The following is a 22,276-nucleotide window of genomic DNA, read 5'->3' as shown; positions in this document are numbered from 1 at the left end:
ACCCACAACCCTGTTATCGATATCCCGGCGCTCTAACCGCTGAGCCACCACTGCCCCCCAGTATACAGTATACAGTTTTCATCCATTACCTAGTTTAATTAGTTCTTTAGTTTAATCCGTTCTTTATACATAGTAAATCAGGGGAGCTGCTGGTGGAACATGCATTTTTTGGCATTTTTTGTTCTGACTGTGTTGTAACTTACAGATCAGTACATTTACTAATAACCAGCACTCTCTGACTGTTGGATTTATGTTTATTAAGGTCATTGTAATGTTGTACAGGGAAATACAGGGACCTTAATACGCACACCTACACAAGCTAAATATATGTTAAAAATACTGTAATAATGAAATAAAAAGTAATCTTTCTTTCAACCTTAATCATAGAGCAAATCTTATATGATTGATTAAAAAAACAGAAAAGATAAAAATAAACTTCATTTCTAAAATAACTATAATTAAGAACTATTATTAAAATACATTTTCAACATTTAAAATTTGAAATGTTGTGGCATTTATTAATATTATTTATTTAGTTATTTATGCATTAACTTATTTTGTTTTACACAACTGTGTTTCTATAAAGAGACCATGTAGTTGTCAGTATATGTGTGTGATCAAAGCAATGGTTACTAAATACTAAAGCAACATACAACATGACAAAAAAAGAAACATGAAAAAACCTCTATGTGGGAGCACTTTAAAATCTGTACATATGTTTCTAAGATGATGAACTGATTTTCTTACAGAACTTACAGCAATACCACAGTGTAAGCAAAAATTGTTGTAAGTTTCATTGACATGCTAAATTTGCCTGGATTCTATTTGCACTACAATCTTAGCCAAAGCTCAGTCTGATTTATTTATTGTATCCTGCCTGTTACACTTTTTCATATTGTTCTGTACAGTCACACTGTGCTGTACTGTCTGTATGCACTTGTTCTGTGTTGCACTTGTGTTCTGTCTGCACTGCGTTGTGTTGTACCATTGTCCTGGAGGAATGTTGTGTACTCTGTCTATAGTTGAAATGACAATAAAGTCTCTTGACTTTTGAAATTTGACTCATTCTGTACTCTGTGCTCCTTATAGACATATATGAACTACTTGCCTTATGTTGTGTAGGCCCTCTTTGTGTCACTAAAAGAACTCTGACTCATCAAGACTGAAGGCACCCTGTGGTATCTGGCTCTGGATCCAAGACTCTGGAATCTTCTTGTACTGATCTGTACATTTGGTGAATATTAAAACACTTACTTTAATTATGTCATGACCAGTTTTAAAACATTAAAACAGTAAAAACATTTCTCAGTGTTTCTCACTGGCCAAGATGAATATACTTTATGAATCTCATTCAAAACAGTTGTCATGATTGCCTAAAGCTTTTTGATCAAAAAAATGTGCCCTTGTTTATGAATTGCCAAATTCTCATCTCTCTACTATAATTTAAAAACAAACTTGTCATGGTTTCTCCATGGTCATTTTCTTAGGCCTTAGGCTCACTTCTTTAACAGTGCTTGCAACAATCCTGTTTTTGGTTAGTTTCAACTGTGTCTAGTTTTCCAATGTCTGAATCCCAAATGGCTCCCTATTTGGACTTATAGTGCACTAGTTGCGTGTAGAAGCTGTAATTTTTGACTTGTGTAATGCACTGTTGGTAAGAGGGAAGCACTGAAGATAGTAGTGTTAGTAATGATAGTAACAGTGATAGTAATGTTATTCGATTGTATTATCTCTCTTGTATGTTCTTTGTGCTTACCTGTTTATCAGCATATTTTCTAAGTAGAAGTTTACTATAAGTTACGTCTGATCTTACATGTTCTACCAGTGTCCATCTGCCTCTTTCATCACTGTAAAAAAATGCTGTACATTTACTTTACTTGCAACTTAGCTGGCAGGTAATGTCAATAAGCAGTATTGATCTGTATTTTTTAAACTGTAATTATATACTGTCTGCATTAAAATCACTGTAACTAAACCATGTGTACCTGAGTATCTACAATAATGCTGGATACAATAACATTTTACTGCTAAAAAGTAACTGTAGTAAACTATACTTCAATCTCAACAAATTTGGGTTCAGTTTAGTTGCTACAGGTTTGTTGTTTATTACATTTTCCTTTCTTTAAATCTTAAAAAGCATGTGTCTTGGTAACCCAGTAAACTTTTTGTGCCCTTCTGTGAATTTCAGGAAAGCATTCATTATTACAGAAATTTGATACAGTGTTTTAAAGGCTCCTTCAATTCAGGCCTTGGACAGTTGGACAGTTGGTCTTGGACAGTCTTGGATTTGGACAATTTCTCTGGTGATTTCTATGCCCAAGCACACCTGCTTCAATTCATCTGTTAAGTGCCAGGTGTAGTGGTTGTGTTTGTGCTGGACTGGAATTAAAGGACCCTGGGGTAAACTGCTAAGATTGGCTATTAAGTTACTCAGCATAGTTAAGAGAACAGTGCATTATTGTACTTTTATAATGATTAAAACTTAGATAGGAAATACATTGCTGTCTTTCATTAGTGTTCAAAAGCATAGCAGGGTTGAATCTGTAGATTGGTCTCGTGTCTAGCCTACAGCTCCTCTCTGTTTTGTGTTTTGATGTGTTGAGCCTCTCTATGTGGGGACTAATTGAAACCGTGGAGCTCTGGATCTCTTACTGTGTGAGGTGCTGGAGGAGATAACTGACCATGTTCCCTGTAGCACTGTTTTATTTTCATAAATCTCACGCAGGAGAGCAGAGGGAGAAAAAGGCCTTCTATTTGATAAAGAACTCAGAGGACATTTACAGCCTTCAGAATCAAGACATGTGATGATATCATGCTAGCGCTCTATAAAAACCTATTTGGGCTTGCCCTGAATATAAGAGATATCTTATGATGGCCTATTTAGAACTTTATGTTAGACAGAACAATAGGATGGGCATGCTAGATGGAAAATGCAAGCAGCAATTTGTATGATTCTAATTTAAATTCCGTGCTGGACTGTTTAAAAAACAATGCCAAATAACAGCGGTAGAGCAAGACCAACTTAACGTTTCCAAGGATTTCTCATGTTTTCTTGTTTGCCAAATCATGGCTATGATGTCATGGATTTTTGGGACTTTTGCATTGTGGGGAGTAAAACAAACTGATGGAGCACATCTGGGCCTTATAATAAAACCGCATGACACTGAAAAAGATAATCAACTTGCTTTAATTATTTCATTGTTGCCTCCTACATTTCTTTTAACTATTTTATAGGTACAACCTCAATCTCCTTTTCATATAGTAAGCATAGCTTTTTATCATCAACAGATAGTATTTTTCATGCCTTATAATCTTGTATATTTATCTGATATCACAAGACTAGACTTTGACTAGAATGAGCCAAGTGGATCCAGTTTCCCAACTAGCATCCAAATATTTCCAACTGGTATTCCACAAGAATTTTCTCAGGGTGTGTGTGGTGGGCTGCCACTATGCATCAATCAGATGTTTTCAGACAATTGATTAATCATTGTTTATTTATAAGAAATGATATTGTTAATGCCAATTGCTAATGCTATATTGCCAATTACGTGCCTTTTTCTCTTTAATGTCTCTTTAAAGTGAAATGTTGTAACTTTTACCCACCTATAACCATCATTGTGCACCACCTATTCACCAGCACTAGTCATCACTGCCATTTCTGGGTCATCATGTAATTGCAATTAAGATATGATTAAATATGTCTTAAAAGCATTAAGTTGTGCTTTTGAGTGTTTTTTGACAACATGCACAAATGGGAGTATATTTAAGTATGTAATTTTTTATCATAATTGTTACTACATTTGAATTATATTCTAAATTTACAGATATACTGCAACTTAACTACACTTAAGTGCATTTTAAATTGTGTTATTATCATTATATATGTATCTATGTACTCATATACATACATCAGCTGTGGTTTATGTATATTTTATGATCACTAGGTCACTTAAAAAAAATAATCACATATTAACATTTACCATTGTCATAAATGTTTGATGGCATACTTCTGCATTAGTGCATGAGTGGTATTATAACATTTAGCCAATATAAACCACTCAGCAGCAGATAATGTGGTAACTTACTCTTATAGCCATCAACATTGATGTATAGATTACATGTGCACATATATGTAGGTAAATTAGCCTGTGTGGAATGACTACACACTGATGGGGCATTAGAAGCCAATGTGAAAGGTCTTGGGTTTTACTCATCACTGTTGCACTGTCCAAACACAAGGCAAATCCTAACCACCATGTTTCACTGAAACAATTCAGCTCAGTCAGGATATCTATAGTAAATTCACCTTAACTCAAAATATGCTAAAAGGTTGATCTACCCAAAAATCCATTCACTTAGGTGAAATATCTTTGCTTTAAAAAGCAAATCCTTGAAATGCCTTTTGAATAATAAAAAAATGACATGACAACTAAATACATTTAACTTAGGTATACTTCAATATGTGAAAAAATACATTATACTGAAGCACATTTAAAAGTGCATTTCTTTTAAAATATCATTTTTAAATTAAATCTGCAGTTAACAAGTTTTAGTATGTTTAGAATTACATGTGTTTTCTATTAACACACTAAAGTATAATTTTAAATGTATTACTTTAAAATGACATACATGCAGAAAACATATTTTATGTGTATTTGTATTTGTCATAGTATTCTTTACCTCTTTCAAATATATAGTGTTCTTAAATATACTTTTATCAAAGGCAAACAACTCCGGACACAAAGTTTTCATCCTTATTGTCCTCTTGTGGCCTTTGATCTACCAGGATTTACTCTGCCTCATTTAATGCAGGTGCTGGATTTGAAACATCCTTTGCATTGGACTGTAAACTAGCAAATGGATCTGCATTCAGGTTCCAAAATGCCTACTTTTCTCAAGTCCTGGTTGATTAAGGCTATGTTCCTCCCACAAATTCCTCAGAATTACCTGAATATCTGCATTAATTAATAAAGTATAGTCTCACCGTTCATTAGAATTCATCACACAAACTCAATCTAACTAAACAAACTAAAACTCAACACTGATTACATTTCTTTGTGCAGGCTAGAAAAAGTAAGTGAACCCTTGAATGTTTTACCCTGTATTCACCGCCACTAAATATTTCCTTTAGCTGGAAAAATTATTTGGACAACATTTGACATTAGCATTCATCCCTGCAAATGTATTTGCATTAGTGCATAAGTTAAACTTTAATCTCATCTGCACGCAGAACATGTAACCCAAGTTGAGGTGGGATCATTTTTTTTTATATATAGCGGCCTTTTCATTAACACTGTTCATGTTTAGTGGAAACTGATTCTGATTCATTGAACAGTTTCTGGAGTCTTCTGAAATGTGCAATTATTGAAATAAACTGATACATTCATCACCTTCAGCAGACTACTTCAGCTATACAGTGTACACTAGAGGCCTATGCATAAATCAACAAGCAGAAAACTAACAAAAACAACTGCACAGTGGAAATTTACAGTGATTGGTAGGGACATGCAGAAACTGCTATTACTGGATACTGTTTATGAAAATTGGAAACATTGTGAAAACACAATAAAAGTAATGTTATGCAAGTACTGAAAACAATCCATTTCGATGAAGCTTATTTTGTCCACTCACCATATCCCTTTTTGAAAGTGATAAATCTTTCTATGGGGAAAGTTTGAGCAAGTGCAAATAATCATGATGAACAACAAAAAATAATGTGAATAGTCATGATTGCTTATGTTAACTGATTGACTGGCCTTGTCAAAATGTAAAAAAAAGAGAAATGTGAACAGTTGAGTTGTTTCCATGTAATGCTGAGCTTGTTTGCGTGCAATCTCTTTAAGAGCTTTCTGCCTTCGTCTTTTGATTGCCACATTTCATATGATGTGTCCTGCCTCTGAGGTTCCAAAATCACATTATAGAGCCACTTTGTTTTGCTGTGTATGAGAACACAGCTCTGGGTTCCACAGGTTAACGCATTGTTAGGATGCCTGCAGTCCAGCGTAAAGGCTTCTGATAGCAATCAATGACAATTAGGCTAATAAGGTGTAACACCTGTCTTGGGGGAATGGAATGGTTTGACCTGGTGTCCTTGCAAGTCTGTACAGAGCACTCTTTTAAAATCAGTAATCTGCATAATGTGAAGTCATTTCCTTCTAAAGTTCCTCCTTTCCTTTAATCTTGTTAAAGGTTATCTGATATAACTATTTTATTCAGATTAGCTGGATGGGGTTTATCATTTAAATGTTTAAAAAGCAGATGAAAAACACTGATAAAAAAACAAATTCCTGTGATGACTTGTGTTTGTATGAAATGCATATCACATTTTTCAATAAGACGTTAATTCGGGTGTTATTATTTGGAATTTACTCAATTTACGAGGACAAGTTTTGTTAGGACTTTTCTGAGGAATAATTGAATGAAATTTATTCAGAAGATGTTGGTGAATAAGGCCCAATGTTATTAATGAATAATGTTAATCCATTTTCAGAATACACTTCTTCATTGCTTTCTAAAGTATTTATTGTTTAAAGGGCTCATGCTTTTTTTGTTGTGTTTTTGTATTTTATGACATTCATAGGTGTTCATGTGCTAAAAATAGAAATTTAATTTTATGTGATTTTATTTCCCACCTCTCTTTTTATCCATCAGGCTGTTACCATTAGCATAACGTAAGCCCACAGAAGAACCTTTTCTAATTTTTTCTTATTTAATTTCATAAAACATCACAACAGTGTTCAACAAGCATGATTTGTGGCTATGAAATATATGATTCAGCCCAACAATTTACATTCAGCCCTGTACCGCCTCTGATTTTCCAGAGGGACATCAAAAATTTTCACTAACAACCTTTAAAACAAGTTCAGAAAAATCATGACAAGTGATTACAAAGTAATGTCCCTGGCTAGAATTTCTAATGGAGAACGCCCAATAGGTCAACTAATCACTGGGGACCACTGAAAATGAACCCATATGTCCAGGCCTCAAGCCCCCAAGACAGAGTGTGTGAGCAAGTGTGCATTTATTTGCAATTGGCTCTGTAAATTGGACTTTCCCACTTAGTCATCCCAGAGACACATGTGAGAAGGCTCCAAAGAGCCCCCAATGACAGACTTGCCCTTGACCCATCCAGAGCAGGGAATTGTGGATGCTGTGGATGCCCCCCTGTAGCTCTCCAAATAGCTGACAGAAGGACAATGATTGATTACACAGGGAGACTAATCCATCCCAGGCTACACATACAGCCCTGGTCTCCGGTACAGAAGGACTGCTATCATTTTGTGACTCCAGTAGCCATACTTGAGAACCAGATTTATTGAGTCCTTTTCCATACTGACCACCAACATGATTCTTATTTTTCTATCAGTTATCTCACAATGGAAGAAATGTTTCAGTAACACTGCAGTATAGTGCTATATTCAGTCTGCCATTTTAACCCCTAACAAGGCAGTAGCTAATGATTTACAGGCTGCTTATTACTACATTATTTAGCGGTAAATGTGGTAACATTTTCTCCAAAGAACAGCATTGCTATAACTAAGCTTATCAAGGCATCAGTTGCTAATGCACTGGCTGCTTATTATTACATTCAGCAGCACACAAAACATTTTTAAAAACATACCTGTATATTATTGTACATCATAATATTTTAGATGTTTTACATTTTATATTATATATATATATGTATATATATGTTCACCTGGGGGAAAAAGGTTCTCTTTAGCCTGAGACTATTTATTTGGCGGGGATTAGGTACCAACACATAATCAATGTGCATATAAATAAATAAAAAATTGAAAATGCTATTTGATCCTAGTTTGATCCCAACATTTACATTTTTGACAATTGGGTGACTTACATATAAATCACATGTTATGCAAGTAGGTCAATGTAGTGTTAGTGGTCTTGCCTTAAGGCTTTTATTGGTGTTTGTGTGTGGTGTGGTGTGTTTGCCTGGCCAGCCAATCTCAAACCCCAGTCTGCCATAGTGATGGCATACTGACTATGCATAATAATTGCTAAATAAGGTAGGTATGATACAGTTTAGTCATTAGAGCATTAGTAGGGCTGTGGAAAATGCTTAAGTGAGTACTTGCTTGATAATGTGATAAATAGCAGCCAAATAATCAGTACTTGTTACCTTGCTAAGTTAACTAGTGATAAGGCTCAGTAAGGCCATGATAATAGAAATCTTTTCACCATGTGAAAAACATACATAAGATGATATATCATATACACAAATGTGTTGAAAGTGCTTGATTTACCACTGTTATTGTTTAATAATGTAGTAATTAGCAGCCAGTTAATTACCAACTATTGGCCTATTAGTCTTTAAGAAGCATATAATTAAGGACATTAATCAAAGGGTTTTTTTATTTGTTTCTCCACACAATGATTGTGCAAGTGTTCATCAAGAAAATTTCTATTTGTTGCATCTCACAACAATCAACAATCAATATATTTCCCTGAACTTAGTACAAAAAATGAAACTTATTCATGTAAAACACACATTTTACCCTACATGTGTTCAATGTTTCTTTGTGCTTTACCACTACATAACCACTTTGTTCTCTTTAGAGAACAAAGCTTTAGAGAACCATTTAATGTCATTTTAAAGTTTAGAGAACTTCCACCACATGTAGTCTATAGGAAGACCCTTTACTTTGAAGAGCCTGTCCATTATGTGAAGCTTCCTTAAACATTTTAAAGTTCTTCATACTTCAATACTCCAATCAAAAGTTGTTGTTGTTCTTTTTTAAATTCCTCCAACCACCGTTGAGGCACCTTTTTTTAAAGAGTGCATGTAAAAGATGTATCAGATTAGTTAGGAAATGCTTGTATATTCTGTGGAACATTTGGAACCTTAGGAACTCTGAAGCCTTGAAACGATTACTGTTTTTTCCATTGACCCTAAATTATCCCAAAAGTTCTATTAATCAAAAGGTAAGTAAACCATTGTGAAATCAAAAATATTCAAAAGCTTGGGAAGTTAAGTGGCAGTATGAGCTATAATACTGAATCACTTTCCTGGGAACCCAGAGGCAGCAGGTGTAGAGCAGGATTTCATTGAGATGCAAAGAAAATGAAAGGAAGATAACAGCTATATTGGAATGTAAGAACGATCCACAAATTCATTCAAAGCCAAAAACAACAACACGTTCTAAAAAAAATCCTCATATTGTCAACGCAGTGCTAGTGTCTTGTGATTCATGGACCTGTACTTAAAACCAGTTGTGAGAAAACTTGAACAAATGAAAATGTATAATTTCCAAACTGTACAGCTGAACCCTGGTCAGTATCTCTCATTTTGTTAGACTTGTGTAATGGGGCCTTATGAGGCATCCATGAATTACACATTAGAACCAAATTCCCTTTTTCTTGAGAATCAGATGGAAACTCTTGAATATGGTGAAGCCTTTAGGGATTTGGTTTAATTTAAAAGCAACCCAATTTCAGGATGATGTCCCGATTGTTATCTTTCTTTGACCATGTAAATCCATGTACTGCATTTTTTTTACTTTTTGGACCAGGGTACAGACTCTACTAAAAGAAGCTTTATAGAGACTCACTGTTTCTGAGCAACAGACATATTTCTTTTTCTCTTGATAAAAAATAAAGCATTTCATCACCAAAGCTTCTGTGGTCATCTGGGCTTCTGATCTCACAGGCTTGTTTTTTTCACTCTTTTACCAAACCCTATTCTCCATGGAGGGGCTGAAAAATCCCTCCCCAGGCATGCAGTCAGTCATGCTGTCTGTTTGGCTGCCAGCACTGCGCGCCACACTCACTCGGCTAGATCTTTATCTCACTCTGAAGACTCACAGAGTGCATGTCCTCAGCTTGAATCTGCTTTCTCTCTCTCTCTCTCTCTCTATATATATATATATATATATATACACACACATATATATATAGTTTTTTCTCTCTATCTTTCTTCTTACTTCTGCCACCCCAACCTTCTTATTTCTGTCATTCTCTCTCTCTCTCTCTCTCTCTCTCTCTCTCTCTCTCTCTCTCTTTACTTCATTCTTTCTTTCTGTCTCTCTCTGTCTCTCTCTTTCTCCGCCTGTCATTCTTTTTCTCTCTGTCTCATTCTCTCTCTCTTTCTCTCTCTCTGTCTCTCTCTCTCTCTCTCTCTCTCTCTCTCTCTCTATCTATCTGTCTGTCAGCCCCCCATTGTCAGGGAGGGCTGCAGTGGTGTTTGCCTTTCTTTGTTCTCCCACCACAGACTAATCACCCTCAACGAAGCAGAACACAAACCCAGCAGCAGGCCCTGCCACCTCATGATGGATAAGATGTCTCACGAGAGCTTTATCAGCTCATCTAAGGTGGATGTTCCCCTGCTGTGCTGAGGGCCACGTGCTTTAGGTTGGGGAGGGAGGGAGGGGGGGACAGTTTTGGGTAACCAACACTACCCCTCCTTAGCCCCCCTCTCACTCACTGGTCTGGACGCTGTCAAAATGCTCCAGCAGCTGCTTCCATCGGCAAGGCAAAGGTCTCTCATAAATCACGTGAGCTGTGATGTGTATCCTCAGAACACCGCAAGCCGTTCTCTCAGTCTGTCTCTTTGCAGCAGCATAGCCAAGTGCAGGGAACCACTAGATAGTTACAGTGAAATGCAATCTGGGCAGAATCCATTCATCATTATAAACTATTCCCTAATATTAGAAGACCAGTTGGTAACTAATTCAGTTCAGTTCAACTTTGTTGTCTGTATACTAATATGGATTTGTACATGATAGTTAGGTTGTAGGTATGTTTTCTAGTACAGTAATAGGTAAAGATGTGGGACAGTAGTGCAAGGACAGTAGAGAAGACACAAGACAGAGTACGTAGTTAATAGGTACAATAGACAATAAATACAATACATTAAATACAAAGATGTGCATGAAGGCAATTAGGGCGATTAGGGTGAACGGGATATTATGGTTATTATATTAATATGTTAAAAAGAAAAAAAATGTAGAAGCAATATTACTGTCAGGGAAAATGTAAGCTCTATTTGAGCTATAGGGTAAAACTTCCTTACTTAATTTGGATCATGATAATATGTTTTATTTTATAATTATATTTTATCCCTGACAGTCTGGCTGACAGTCTGTATTTAAACCCATAGTGTTTAGTTCTGTCTGTATGTAGCAAACCCTGCCATCCTAAATGAAAAAAAGAATGAAGAAGTAGGGGCTGGAGCTGTGTTCATGACTTCAGTACCAGAAGTTTCCTTTCCTCCATCATCCGTCTTACCTCATTCCTTTCTGACAGTTTGGCTTACAAGAGTCCCCCCCCCTCTCCCTGCTTGCAAGTTCAGCTAAGTTTTGCTCTCCCATGTATCCGGTAGTTCCTAAAACGTTCTGGAGTGCCATTTTTTTTTTAAATGTTATAAATTTCAATAGGCAAAGTAAATGTTTTATTCAAAGGGAAGTGCTTGCATTGCAGACGCTCATAAATTTCGAGTTTAGGTTTGTTTTCAGACGCAGCTTTTGTAGGTGCAGGAAATGGGCTGCTTATTCTTGCAAAGGTAGGTTTTCCTTTAAAGCTTTAATACCAACCACTAATGCCAAGAATATTTATAATCAATGGAGCAGGTTCATGAAGCACACTGACAAAAGTACTGTGATGTTAAGCATGAATGATGTTGCAGTAGCACTTTTTTTCATTTATAACTGTGGATTACTTTATGTGATGTGAATAAGAATCCACCATTTTTTTTATTTGCATGTGCACTTTATAACAAATCACCACCCCCTAAAAATACCACCTGCATGAATGAGTTAAAGTAATGCGATTTTCTATACTGTCCTCAAACATGTTTGGTCACACAGACAAGTCATCAGCACAAGAACACAGCTGATTAACCAGTATTTTTAAAAGGCACACTGTTGTCTTATGGAATTTAATACAGGATTCAATAGTGAGTATTTGTTTTTATAAAAACCAGATATATCAAATCAGTATTTATAAAATCAGATATAGTGTAATATTTACCTTTGTGGCATTTGGCTGTTCCCTTTATCCAGAGCGACTTACATTTGAATCATGCTACACAGGTAGGTACATTTTGTGCTACCAAATGACTTCTATATAGTGTGATGTGCTTATCCAATCAGGACTCGGACTCTAGTCTGCCACAGAGAAGTTTGTGTTGTTATCCACTATGCTACACCATTGAGTAGTTGAGGCTGGGCACACTTGCGGAGCAGTTTTATTTGGAGCAATCCAACACTCATCACAGGCAGGGATCAAAATACAAGCAGGAAAAGCAGAAACAATGAATAATGGTTTGGAATGGGATGGATCTGCAAAGCCTTCTAGATCTGGTAAGCAAAACAGATGGGGATTTATAATAAAAGAGCTAGTCCAAACCTAAATGCATATGATCATGGAAGGGCGGAGCCAGAGAGAATCTGAAGCTGGAGTGAGCCAATTCACCACAGGTCCAAGTAGAGTCTCTCTGCTAGGGAAACACCATGAGAAATGCCTCAAAGTTAAAGCTGATGTTAAAGATCTGAGCTTGTAAGGATTATTATAACTTCTCAAACCATGTCCTAACAATCAGCAGCTAAGTGCTTCTATAAGCAGCAGCCTAACATTCTAATCATTAAAATATTTAAGCAGGGGAAAAGTCTCTTGTAGGCTTGCTAGAGAGACAAGGACACTGCAGTGGTGGTGCACTGTTCTACTGACCTTCATAACTTTTAAGAGTCAACAGAAGCAATACATTTCCTACACCCTCACCATATAATTCAGCATCAGAACCTTGAAATCCACACTAGACTACCTCAAGAGATGCAAGCTGAAGGTTTTATCATGAGCCTTTCAGTCCCCTGACCTAAATATCATGAACAATATGTGGATATACCTCAAAAAAGCAGTGCATGGACGATGGCCCAAACGTCTCCCAGAAGTAGAAGCCTTTTATAATATACCATAAATCAGCTGTGATACTTGCCAAATGTTCTGTTTGTAAGTACTGACTGTGTAGGGTGCACTAATGTTTGCTTTGGGGCCTTTCTTTTTTTGTTGTTATTTTTAAAACTGTAAGAAAAATGAAAATGAAAATATTGGAGAAATGTGTAATTTTATGCCTTTTGGAAATCAGGTCATATTTTCTACTCACTTAACACTAACAAATATTTTTAGCAGGGTTACCCACATGCCACGACACATCAAAGGTACTCAGGGGACACTTCTTTTCAAGTCCACTAGGAACCAGGGGAACTGGCAGGGAGACAGAGGTGTCACAGAAACTTGATTTGTTGTCAACAGTCAGGAGAAATTCATTTTGAAATGACCACCCTAATATCCTGGCCCAGTTTGGCCCTCCAGTTGTAGAGCCCTTTCTCACTGTGACACCACAACACAAATGTTATTGCACTGCTTGAGGCCATTAATGAACCATGTACACTGTTATTGCATGCATGCACGCACACCCATTCACCCACATTTAAACTTAGTTAAAATGACAATGTGTTGCCGGTGGCTCTATTTGCACTACTTTACCGTCAAATGAACCTGCTGTCAATGCCCTGGACCCTGCTGAATGCAAGCTCTTCATTAAAATGAGAGTATTGGCAGTGTCCCACATTTTTAATGTGTACAAAAACAGAGGAAGATTCTATTTATGAGACAGAATCATGGATAATTGGGAAAAGACTGTACATGCATTTGAATGTAGACCTTCATTGGAGAAGACTGAGCATGGTGAAGTCATTAGCAGGTTATATTACTGTCTAGAGGAAATGAATGTCACTGACTATTTTACTGCCTTCATTTGCTGAAACCTTTTCACTAGCCTGACTTTTCGCCCTGTTCATCCTGAACCCAAACCCCACCTTTCGGAGACGACTCTGCTTCAATTGTGCAGATGGACATAAACGCAATCTATTCTCCTATGTCAGAAAAAGGCTCTTGTATTTACATTAGTTGACGTCCACACCTCATCAAGCTCTCCAGCCCCCAGAGCGCTTTCTGGCCCAGACAGAGGAGCGAAAGGCCGCATGACTCTTTGTGTCGGCCTGTCTGAGCAAGAGGTGGGTATGGCGTCAGGAATCTGCCCTTATATCCCCTCGAAGACCCTGCTGCCCTTTCTGCTTAGCTTTCTGGGCCAGCAACTGTCCTCACCTTCACTTAGGCCCATAAAGAAATGCTCAAAGGAATCCCCAAAAAAGCCGTACTCCAACATCTCCACTCAAGGCTTGAGCAATTTGCCAGAGCACAGCTCAGTGCTCAGGAAACAAAGCTCTGAGTAGCTTTTCATTCTTGATGTTATCTGAATGCTGTATCCTTGAACTGATGACTCCACTGAGGCAGTCTATCTGGCATTAGCTGGATGTGCGGTAAAGCTTGTCCAAACGTATTTAGTCATGGTTTGGGATAGAGATCTGAGAGGCGATAAGACGGATAGAGTAAGATTATTCAGCCGAAAGTAGAACCCTTCCCCTTCCCCCCTACACTGAGGTATTAACTGGCCCCCTGCACACATTCCTCAGATGTTAAATGGAGAAAATTATTGCTCTAATACATTCTATCAGATAACCTGGCTATGCATAGACTATCATCCCCTAAGGCCTCACGCGCTCAAGGCGCAGTGTAAAAACTGGTTAGATAGGGTGATTAAACATTATCTATGTTGGTGTATGCTAAGGACAGGATGTGGCTGATCCTCATGATCCACTGATTCTCAAACATCTCTGTATAATTAAAGCAAAGTCATTTAGACTGCTTCAATGTGAATGTGGATCAAGGTATTTCAAGATCAAAGTTCAATTTTGTTTAAAGGTAAATGTGCACGTATTTGTCACTGTACACTGTACAGCGAAATGTGTCCTCCGCATTTAACCCATCTGGTAGTGAACACACACACATGTGTTAGGGGCAGCGAGTACACACACACACACCCAGAGCGGTGGGCAGCCAACTCCAGCGCCCGGGGAGCAGAGAGGGTAAAGGGCCTTGCTCAAGGGCCCAACAGTGGCAGCTTGCCGAGCCTGGGAATTGAACCCACAACCCTGTTATCGACAGCCCGGAGCTCTAACCGCTGAGCCACCACTGCCCCAGAGTGCAGTTAAGGTTACCATCCACTTATTATTATCATCATTATTAATATTTTTTCTATTATTATTATTATTATTATTAATAATAATAATAATAATAATAATGCTTTTAAAATAAATATGAATGCTTTTTGTATTAAACACTTTAAATTGACAATGTATATGAAAGGTGCCATTAAAATAAACTTGCCTCGCCTAGCCTAGAGAAACTTACCAAGACAGTGGTGGTAATAGGAAGCACACATCTAAGGAATCACCTCACAGAAACACCACTATGTGTTTTTTTAAGCCATTGAATTGGCATTGTAAGGAAAATAGCCTCCAAAGAAGTTCTCATTAACAGCCTAGGGTGTTAATCCAAACTTCTATTACTAAAGAATACCTCACCGGTTTGTAGAGAAGTCTCTGGAGTTACTGAGTAATACACTTTAGTGTGTAATAAGACTTTCTGTGTTAAGGGGTTAACATGTACAAAATTGAAAGTACAGGATTTTAACAAAAGTTAAACTTAGTAATAAATGGAACAGAAATCATAAAATCTATATAAAGTAAAATGAAGCCAATAGGAACCTGCACTATTTCTAACTATTCAAGTTTAGGTATTCTTATCTCTTCTATTGAAGCTTTTGCAATGGATAACCTGTGGAGTTCACATAGCTTTACTGCATGTTGTAATGAAATTAAAAGAGGGACTAAAACTAATTTGCAGAAAATCTGAAATTTATGTATAAATGTCAAAGATTCCCCTTTTCGCTATATAATTATTAGGCGCTATTAAAGATTTATAGTATTAATATAGAAGTCATTTTGAGTGTTCTTGGGCCGTTTTGAATTAAAATGGCTTTATATATAATGACCCCTGGCTCCTGTAACCAGTTATTGGAAGAGTAAGTTTCACCCCAATGAACCATCACACATGAAACAATCTTTATTTACATCTCAACCATTCAGTCATACAAGAAATGTTGAGAAGTCAATAAAATTACCCTTTAAATAAAGGACAGCTCGAAGCATTTGCTCTTTTGACATGCTGATAGTCTGTTGACAAGCTGTAAATCATGCTGCCGTATTAACTTAGGCAATGATGTGTACACTTTTAGCATTCTTGCCATACCAGACAGAGGCCATATTTCTAAAGCGTTGACGACGAAAGGTTCTAAGATCAGGTTCTCCTTGTTCAAATTATTATATGCTCCAGCCCAGGTGACTCATGGGGAGACTGTGTGCATGCATGCTGCTCTGCATACGTATATGTGTGCGAGAGAGAGATTGGGAGTCCAGGAAAGGCCACAGGGCTGAGTCAGACCAAACATCTCTGAGGCCAAAAGAGCAGCTGTGAACATGTGACCACTCAGGGTCTTTCTTTATTGGTTAGTCTAGATCCCCTGCCCTGACCTCTGCCATGTTTGGGCCGTTATGGCATGGGTTAATGGGAGGTGAAAGGGCGTGACACTTATGTTCGCCAACACTATGATTACGTTTCAGTGTGGTGAGTGATCAAGAACATGAAGACGCAGAGACTTGAACAAGGCAAGCAGCTCCGTTAGCTGTCAGTGAACTGCAGAGGATATTGCTGTTAAGCCTCTCCACTCCCCAGATCCTCAACACAACATCTTTAAACAATTACCGGCAAGAGGGCTTTCCAGAGCGATGCTGTCAGAGAGGATAGGAAACTAATGTGGCACTAGCCAAGAAGTTGCTTGGCAACATAGATATGGATAGCAGGAGCAGAGAAAATCGACTCCAAACACCATCCAAAATACAAATCTACCCCCAACCTGACCCGCATGTAACACAAACCAGAAACAGTCAGCGTTCTCGTGATCAACGAAACCATTCTTCTCTAGAGGCAGAGGAGAATCAATGGCGGACTAAATCGCAGATGTTAACATTGCCTGACAAACACAATGCAGTCATGAGAAGCTATCTGAAGAATGTTTAGGAGGATATTCTGAAAACAGGATATTAGGGGTGTAATACTATAGGGGTGCTACTATCTGTTTAGTGCTCAAAAGATCCGTGTTTGTTTTTGGATTTGAACTGTAAGTGGGTCAAAAATCAAATTAACTTTCATAGAACACACGTTACCAAACATCTGATGCTCCGAATGGGGTTTACTGAAACACCACAGACAACTACTGTCATGCATTATGGGCATGAATCACTTTTGGAAGAACATTACCCAAAAACTATCCACGTTCTTGCAGAACAGCATTCCAGCAACACCCACTCCTTGCATATTAGGCCTCCTTGCCTACCCATGCCTATTAGGAGACATCTCCAAGCCACGACTTTTAGCATTGAACATTGCAAAGAAAACTATTCTTCTTAAATGGGAAAACAGAAAACTGTCTGTTGCACATTGGAGACATTTATTAACAAATTTTACACTTAACACTCAAGAACAAACCTCTGCCGTGCTCCGGGACCAAATAACAGAATTTACATCCATAAATAACATCCATAAAACTACTCTTTTAATGCCTTAAAACAGAACAAAGCAAAAAACACAAAATCTATAGGCGAGCATAAGAAGGTGCATAAATGAATGTATATGTGTGTAAGTGGATATGTATATGGGTCAGACATCAGAGTTAGATACGCAAGTGTGCGTGGTGCTGATGGGCGGGACTCTTGGACCTCCTTCTCCGCACCTGACCACTTCTCCTTTTGCTCCCTCCACACACACCTCGGCTGCTGTGACCTCAACAACAAGACCTCGCAAGGTCGCTGTTAACATAAGCAGGTCTTTGGTGACAGTCCTTTCAGTTGGAAGTGCATTATAAAAAAAAAACGTCTGAAGGGGAGGACTGAAGGGACAATGTACTGAAGGGAAAAAAACTGAAGGGAAAATGTACTAATCGTGGGCAGGGGAGAGGGGAGAACGTGGACAACGTGGCTCACTGTCTCCCCCGCAGTCCTACCCATCTGTGCTGTGTACGGTGCTGTCTGTATGGCTGCGTCTGCACATGTACCTTCATGGCAAAGCGTCACTATGAATGAGTGCACTTAATGGAATTTGTTGTGAAATGCACACCAGCAGCCTTTGAGGGCTGCTATGGCTTCTTCTTCTTCTTATTATTATTATTATTATTATTATTATTGTTGTTGTTGTTGTTGTTGTTGTTGTTGTTGTTGTTGTTGTTGTTGCTGCTGTTGTTGTTGTTGTTGTTGTGTGTTTGTTTTTGGTCTCATTCTAATCTACTTCACTGTATTAAAAATGATTATTGATTATTTTATTTTATTTATTTAAAAAATGTAGTAAAGCAGCATGAGTTGGCTTTATTTAGGCTACACATGGATGCAGTTTAATGTTTCTTAGCAACTTTAGCCTAGCATCTCCCATTCTGAACTAAAGCAACAAGCTTCAAATACATGTCTTGGCTGAATTGTGTTGACTGAAGTATTTCTTTAATGTTCAAAGAGGCACTTAAACAGCATTGTATGATGTCTGCATGCTTTAATTAATTAGTTAATCTTTATTTATTTATTGGAGACCCCATTTAAGTTCTGGTGGCTTTTGACATTTTTTTAAAAGTATATGTTACACTTAAAGGTCTTTTTATTGTGAAGCTAATGCAGTCTTTAAGTCAGGCTAGTGGACCGAACCACTAACGACTGGCTGTGTCCGAATACTTTACTGAAACATCATTGCTGCCTGATCTAGTAGCCATTTGGATCCATTTACATGTTTTGCTTTCATTTAGACTCTTGGTTTCACTCCCATTCAAGCCTTGGTCTTGACCTGTTGTTGACCAATCTTCATCTTGGCCTTGTCTTGAACTTGAACAGCAGAGATGGTCGTGAGAACAGGGGTGCCCAAACAACCGATATCTAAAACAGTTTGGTGATTTCCCTGCTATATTACATCTATTCAACCGGTTAATGAACTGGTGAGGTAAGGATGGTGTGTTTAAGCAGTGAAATCACTAAAATGTGCTGAACTATGCTGCAGTAGATTTTGCAACCCCTCAACTAGAAGGCCCTCAAAAGTATGTGAAGCTGATTTGTGCTCTCCCTTGTGTCTCCCTTGTGAAATGCATTACTATTCTGATGGAATGGGTGTTTAAAAGTGGATGACAGTTTTTGAAAAAGAACTTGTCTCTCTCATTTCCTGAACAATCACATGTGACTTGGACACAGAAAGCAGAAACTTTGAACATGAGCAAAGAAGACAAATGGAGCTCAGCCTTTCTTGAGGCCCCATACAAAGTCATACCCAACTGAATTACTGCACTGCCCTGCAGCTTTCTTAGACCTTTTTTTTTCTTTTTCAGTACTTCACACAGCGGCGAAGATCTGCCAGCAGCAGTCTGTCCTTCATTGGAACCATCTGGATGCATCACTGGCTGAGAGGGAGGAGGGATAGGGGTGGAGAGAGGTGGCCTCTATGGATGACCTCCATGACAGTGAAGATGATGTAGGTGTCTGCTGAGGGAAAAATGACTGTTGCTGTGATAACATCAGTCGATTCCCACAGTTGATAAGACCCTATTAGGGTTGCACTCTTAATCGTTACCCCCAGCCCCTGGTGCTCAGAGAGCTACATTGGAATTCCTCAGGTTTCTCATCACATATTTTGTAAACCTCAGACAGTGACAACTATCAAGGCTCCAGGACACTTACTCTTATCAGCGGATCTTTCAGCACGTCTGAAAAGGAGAGTGAGCACAGATCATTCAACACTCCAGTGTCAGAACTGCATTTGATAATAACTGAGCATTGGCCAAGAAAGTCATGAAGCTTTGATGTGCTATTTGCTATTTCCATTGTATTATTTACATATTCCTATAGAGCTATTTTAGCATTAGCTAGATGCTCTCAGCAAATCACAGGGAATGTTTCCACAGCCATTGGCATGTCTGAGGGGGTTTGACCTCTAAAGGCAGAGATGGACAAAGTACTATACAGTTAATAGAGGTGGATATATCTATTGTAAAATACTAGTTCATTAAAAGTAAAAGTCCTCTATTTATATTTATACAAGTTCAAGTATAGTAAGTACATAAAGTACTTGCTTTCAACTGTGCTTAAGTATCTAAAGCTATTGTAGATAATTACATGGATTAATGTTTTTATTTAGGCCTAAATGTTTCTTTGAATACCTCAAAAACACTAAACTTAGGCATTAATTAGGAGTATGTGACGTCTTCATTATTTCTGTTCTGTTTTGTGACTCTAATACTGTAATATCAGTATTTAGAGGTGGAGTTTACTATATGGTGCGTAATGGTGAAACCCTTTATGATAGATATGTAGTTCTATCTTCACCAAAGAATGCTTAAATGAGCCTTATTTAAAGAATCACTGATCATACATGAATGATAAATACAATAAGCAATAAAATGTTATTGTGTATTGCAGAAATATCTATACATATACATTTTATAATTTCAATCATGAATTCAAGATATTCCTTCAGTAAATAATTGTTTTAAAACAAATGTTTATTGTATTCCTGCACCTCTCTGATCTCTATGGTTCTCTCTTATACATTTGCCCAGTGGTTTCCAACCCTTATCCCTGCTGGTTTCAACTCCCACCCAAATCTAACAGCCAATCAAGAACTTATGAAAGCAATAATTAGTTGGATCAGGTGGGGTAGATTAGTGTTAAATCCAAAGTCTGCAGAAAGTAAGCTCTCCAAGAAGAAGGCTTGCAGACCACTGCTCTATATAGTATAACATTTGTTTGGCTTTAAACATTCTCCAAGGAGATGGCTCGTCAGTCTGTTTTGGAATATGGTGAGAGGGTGTTTGGACAGACAGGGGAAGTTTGATTGATCATCTTTATGCTAGAATATATATCTTGGAATTGCCTAGATCCGTGGTCTCCAAGCCTTCTCCTGGAGAGCTTACTTCTCTGCAGACTTTGGATCCAATGCTAATCTACCCCGCCTGATCCAACTAATTATTGCCTTTACAAGTTCTTGATTGGCTGAATGGGGTGTGTTAGATTTGAATTGGAGTTGAAACCTGCAGGAAAGAAGCTCTTTGGGATAATGATTGGAAACCACTGGTCTAGATGCATGTCTGCCATACATCCTGAAGGTTAGGTTAAGCTCAGCTTAGGCCCAAGGGAAGGTCAAGCTCAGTGTATGACACTTAAATGGCTCTTGGAACAAATAGGCTTTTGACCATGGCCATCAGGTAGATAGGGGATAGGGGTACATTTCTGGCCTTGTAAGTTTAGGGCTTAATGCAGGCAGCTTCTGGAAGCGAAGTGAAGACAAAGTGACTTAATTCTTCACATCTAAAAAAAAACGTTTTTACCAGTTATACTATAGATATCTCTATACTATAGATACTATAGATATCTCTTTCCAAGTCAAAAACAACTCCAATGGAGGGAAGGAAAGAGCAGAAATTTATGCTCACAGTTAAACTCTTGTCGTCACCAGCCATTCATGCGGGTATGTAAGTTATGAGGCTTGCTTCAGGGGACTCCTACTGTGCTCTCCCACACACACAGGCAACCTTGACATTGTTCATGCTGTGGATGACGTGAACGAAGCAGCAGCATAAACTAGGAACTTGCTGAAGGGCCCTAGGCTTCTTTTTTACTGTCTTACCATTTTAGACTGGCATGGCGCTTTAATGGAAGACTACACTGAGTGCATTGTTTATAACTATGAATGAGAGACCAACAGTGGAGCTTTGGGGGAAATGTTACTAAAAGCCTCAGTATGCATTGTGGGTTATTGGTATGATAATCTCAGGGATCTTATAGTGGGGGGGAATTCCTTTTTCGTTCGCTGTTGAAGTGTGAATAGTATGACTGCACACCCAGATGTGGATGTTGTGGACGCACAAACAGCATGCGCCCTAGTTCCTGTAATGTTAATGCAGTCTGACAATAATCATTGCAGAAAAGCCTCCCACTGACTGCTGAATGTAGAGCTGCAGTGAGGCAAGGGCATGAATCCACTGTGCCTGTGTGGACCGTAGTAAATGTATCTAGGTCAAAGATACATGTAGCAGAGGGGTTACAGACTCTCCCTTTCCTCATTTTGTGTGTGTGTGTGTGTGTGTGTGAGTGTGTGTGCACATGTGTGAAAGACCTTTGTGTTTGGGCAAAACATCCGAAATGTCTTGTCTAAGGTCACAAAATGCTCCACAGCTAATGAGACTTACTCTGAAATTTGCAGATTTAGCCGTCTAATCCAGCGTTTCCGAGTCTTTAGTTTCTGTCATTTTGCTATACTCGTTAAAAGTAACCTA

Source organism: Salminus brasiliensis, chromosome 2, assembly GCF_030463535.1.
Source record: "Salminus brasiliensis chromosome 2, fSalBra1.hap2, whole genome shotgun sequence".
Taxonomy (NCBI): Eukaryota; Metazoa; Chordata; class Actinopteri; order Characiformes; family Bryconidae; genus Salminus; species Salminus brasiliensis.
Note: the sequence above shows the minus strand (reverse complement) of the source record.